This window comes from Budorcas taxicolor, chromosome 19 (genome assembly GCF_023091745.1).
Source record: "Budorcas taxicolor isolate Tak-1 chromosome 19, Takin1.1, whole genome shotgun sequence".
NCBI classification, from domain to species: Eukaryota; Metazoa; Chordata; class Mammalia; order Artiodactyla; family Bovidae; genus Budorcas; species Budorcas taxicolor.
This window is the reverse complement of record NC_068928.1, coordinates 20,483,070-20,487,960: the sequence shown is the minus strand read 5'-3', so window position 1 is coordinate 20,487,960 and position 4,891 is coordinate 20,483,070. Positions and strand designations below refer to the sequence as shown.

The window sequence follows — 4,891 nt, the reverse complement described above, 5'->3', positions numbered from 1 at the left end:
CATAGGATGAGATGGCTGGATGGCATCACCGACTTGATGGACGTGAGTTTGAGTGAACTCCGGGAGATGGTGAAGGACAGGGAGGCCTGGTGTGCTGCGATTCATGGGGTCGCAAAGAGTCGGGCACGACTGAGCGACTGAACTGAACTGAACTGAGGGCTTTTCTGATAGCTTACTTCGTAAAGAATCCACCTGCAATACGGGAGACCTGGGTTCAGTCCCTGGTCTTGGGATGATTGGTCAGGGTTGGGATGATCCCCTGGAAAAGGGAAAGGCTACCCACTCCAGTATTCTGGCCTAGAGGATTCTGTGGACTGTATAGTCCATGGGGTCATAAAGAGTCGGACTTGACTGAGCAACTTTCACTCGCTCATGCATAACATAACATTTACCATTTTTACCATGAAGTGTATAAGTCGGCATCATCAGTTACTTTCACAGTGTTGTACAACCATCGCCGCTATTCATTTCCATTACTTTTCCATCATCCCCAACAGAAACTCTGTTCCCATTAAACAATGATTCCCCATTTCCTCCTCACCTAGACTCTGGTAACCTCTGTTCTACTTTCTGCCTCTATGAATTTGCATATTCTAGGTACCTTATGTGAGTGGACTCATATAGCATTTGTACTTCTGTATATGGCTTCTTTTGTTTAGCATAATATCCTTAAGGCTCAATCATGTTGCAGCCTGTGTCAGAATTTTTCCTTCTTTTTTATGGCTGAGTGATATTCCATTGTATAAATGCCACATTTTGTTTATCCATACATCTGTTGAGGGATGAGGTTTTTTCATATTCTTATACTTCTAATAAAGTTAATCATATATTTCTAATGTTTTTAAGTGTCATTTGAGAGACAAGGATACTATATGCCTCCTAAAAAAAGAAGACCATGCCACCTATGAAGTATTTGTCCCCTCAAAATAAAACTCAAATCTGCTCAAGCCTTTAGATTTGCCAATATACAGGAATACAGAGGCCTGAGTATCATATTTCACTACCCTATGGGGATGCCATCAACAAAATCCAGACAGGAAAATCTGTAGGATAAATGACTTAGTTTCTTCTACAGATAAGTTGCAAAGGGAAAAAATATAGAGATAGAAGAGATAAAAAAGATATAAAAGATACTTAACAGTCTTGTCCTGCAAATATGCTTGCTCCTCTAATTTTGTAATAATTTGGGCAGGCTAAACATGTGCTACACTGAGACCATGTTTGTGTCTCCAGTCCTAGTTCTTGCCTTAGTTCTGGTTTTATAAATGCTGGTAGTAAATCAAGCCTGACTTGTATAATGCATCTTATGTGGGAAATGTCTGTGACTCCAGGTATCTGACCAAAGGTGAGAAATTACAGTATAACTAGTATGATAATGGCCTTTCCAGGTGGCTTAGTAGTAAAGAATCCGCCTGCCAATGCAGGAGACGCAGGAGATGTGGGTTTGATCCTTGGGTTGGAAGATCCCCTGGAGGAGGAAAGGGCAATCCATTTCACTATTCTTGCTGAAATAATCCCATGGACAGAAAAGCCTGGTTGCAAAGAGTCAGACACGACTGAGCAACTGAGCATGCATGCAGCGTAACATTTGAAGATAACCATTGCTAATTTGATGATTACCTGTTGCTGTTAAATGAATTGGGCTTCCCTGATGGCTCAGACAGTAAAGAATCTGCCTGCAATGTGGGAGATCTGGGTTCAGTCCCTGGGTTGGGAAGATCCCCTGGAGGAGGGCATGGCAACCCACTCCACTATTCTTGCCTGGAGAATCCCATGGTAAGAGGAGCCTGGCAGGCTACAGCCCACGGGGTATCAAAGAGTCAGACACGACTGAGAGCGACTAACACTTTCACTTCTTCACTTTCATTAAGTGAATTATATTTTCTTTAAAAAGTCAGTTAACTGAAACATGTGAATCTTGATTCAAACAAGTAGTTTTTTTTAAAAAAAAAGTTATGGAGATAATTGGAAATTTAAACATTGATTATCTGATGATATTAGCAAATTATTGTTAAAAAATTTTAAGTTTGACAATAGTATGTGGTTTTGTTTTTTAAAAAGTCCTTATCTTTTAGACACACACACTAAAATGTTTTCAGATGAAGTGGTATGATACCTGGAATTTGTTTTAAGTTTATGGGAGGGAGTAGAGTTGAAATAAGATTTCCATGATTTCATAACTATTGAAATTTTGTGATGGATAATCAGGGGTTTGTTGTCTTATTTTGTTTGCTTCTGTCTGTGTTTGAACTTTCTCAAAATAAAACTTTTTTTCCTTTTCTCTACACAGGTTCTTCGTTGCAGTGCACAGGCTTAGTTGTCCCAGGGAATGTGAGATCTTAGTTCCCCAACAGGGACTGAACCCACATCCCCTGCATTGGAATGTGGGAGCACCAGGGAAGTCCTCCCAAATAAAACTTTAATGTCATTTCAGAGATACACTCCTTTATTTTGGGCTGACCTTCGGCAGGTGTTCTTTTCCAAGGATTTAGCCTCAAGTTCCCTAAAGAGCATTCTCCACCCACATTCCAAGTGTCTATGCAAAAGAATAAAGGATCTTATGCCAATAAATGCATTTTAAGGAACAGTATTCAATATGTATTCTTGTCATCGGAATGTCACTTGTTATCAGGCAGCTATGCAATGCTGTGGGCTTGAAAAAAATGGCTTGCCTAGGGATTTTCCTGGTGGTCCAGGGCTTAAAACTTCACCTTCCAGTGCAGAGGGTGCAGGTTCGATCCCTGGCTGGGGATCTAAGACCCCACACGTCTCACGGCCAAAAAGCCAAAACATGAAACAGAAGCAATATTGTAACAAATTCAGTAAAGACTTAGAAAAAAAAATTGTCCACATTAAATATATACATATATATATGTATATAGTTTTTTAAAATGACTTTCCTACCTGCAGTCCTTTCTGGAGGGTCATGTTGTGGTAGCTTACTATGTGACAAATATTACCTACATGCTCGACATTTGGCGTTTCTCCTAAGCCTCACAGTACCTCTATGACTTACACATTATTATCAGCCTCCATTTTACAGATGGGGAGAGTCAGAGAGATTAACAAGGGCTGACATCTGTTAACCATTTATGATCTGTCAAGTACTGGGCTAATTGCTTTACATGAATTTGCTTGTTTTATCTTTACATGCTTATAAGGTAGGCACTATTATTATCCCCATTTTATAGATGAGGCAATTGAGGCTTAGAGAGGCAAAGGAACTTGACAATAGCTGCTAGACCAAGTGTTCCACTCTGCCCTGGACGCAGCCCAGCCGCGTGATTCAGAGCAAGTATTCCAGGCTCCGCTACTTAGCTGTGTGGCCTTGGGTAAATTATTTCACCTTCCTCAGCCTGGTTTCTAATGTGCAAGATAGGGATAAGAACATCACCTCCCTGGTGGGATGGTGGGGTAGGGTGTGAGGGGGCGTGATGGGAGGGAGGCTTAAGAGGAAGGAAATATACGTATGCATACAGCGATTCATGTTGTTGTAGAGCAGAAACTAACACAGCACTGTGAAGCAATTATACTCCAGAGAAAAAAATAATTTTAAAAAATATAAAAAAGAACATCACCTCTGTAACAGGGTGAGATTGAGCACTAAATGAGACAATTCTGGCCAAGGGGTTAGCATAATGTTGACCTAGAGTGAGGGTTCAACTGTTGCAATCAATTTTTCTTATCACCAGGCTTCTTGCTCAGGGCTCTTTTCCACTCAAGTCAGATTGCTTTGGGAGCTTAGGAATTTTCTGGAAAAACCAGCCTTTCTGTGGTCATCTGAGCTATTTTATGTGGACACTGCTGTGCCATTTTTCTATGAGGGGTGGATGGGGCTCCACTTTTACTTAGAGCCAGTACAGGGATTATTCTGACCTATGAGAAGTGAAAGATGAAAAACAAGTGAGCTTGAGGCAAAGTCGTGTGTGTTGCCCTGGTGTTTCGTTCTTGCTGGGTCTCTGAAATCAGTTCCTGGTTCAGGCTAGACGAGCTCTTAGGAACATCGTGTAATGCTCCAAGTGCCCTGATGTGGACACACATAAATAAAACAGATGTTAATATCTCTGTTTATTCACTGCCATGATATAGGGAAAAAACAGGGGCTCTGAGCCTTGAGGATCTCAATCTGAATCCCGACGCTGCCACTTGCAGGCTGTTTCCTTAGCTGAGAGTTGGGAAGGTTATGACAATAAAGCTAAATGTTACAGAATGCTTCCTATATGCTGGGCTCTTTTTACTCATTAACTCGCTGAATTATTTTAAAAGTTGGTAAACTATTTTTTAAAGCCATTTTATGTTTTTATTTTTTTGGCTGTGCCACACAGCACGTAGGATCTTCGTTCCCCTACCAGGGATCGAACCTATGCTCCCTGCAGTGGAAGTGTGATGTCCTAGCCACTAGGCTGCCAGGGAATTCCCTTTAAAGCAATAGCAGAACTGAGCTCAAAGCACAGTGTTCCCATAATACCCTCTTCACCTCCCCACACACAGCCTCCCCACTGTCAACACCCTGCACCAGCGTGGGGCAGTTGTTACACCTGATAAACGTACACAGCACATCATCACTTAGTCTATAGTGACGTTAGGGTTCACTCTTGGTGTTGTACATTCTGTGGGTTTGGATAAATGTATCAGGACATGCATCCATCATTGTAGTATCAAATAGGGTAGTTTCACTACCCTAAAAATCCTCTGTGCCCTGCCTATTCATCCCTCCCTTATCACAACCCTGACAACACCCGATCTTTTTATTGTCTCCACAGTTTCACCACAGAGTTGGAATCATATAGCCTTGTCACATTGATTTCTCTTGCTTAATAATATGCATGTTCCACCATGTCTTTTCACGGCTTAATAGTTTATTTCTGAATAAGAATACATTGTCTGGATG

At 41.3% G+C, this 4,891-nt stretch overlaps 1 non-coding gene across 1 annotated transcript; it reads left to right on the top strand.

Moving 5' to 3' along the window:
• Nucleotides 1-1,148: 1,148 nt before the first annotated feature.
• LOC128065714 (small nucleolar RNA SNORA72) lies at nt 1,149-1,280 on the top strand. The gene has a single exon (XR_008201096.1). It is a non-coding gene; the product is annotated as a small nucleolar RNA SNORA72 (small nucleolar RNA).
• The last annotated feature ends 3,611 nt before the right edge of the window (nt 1,281-4,891 follow it).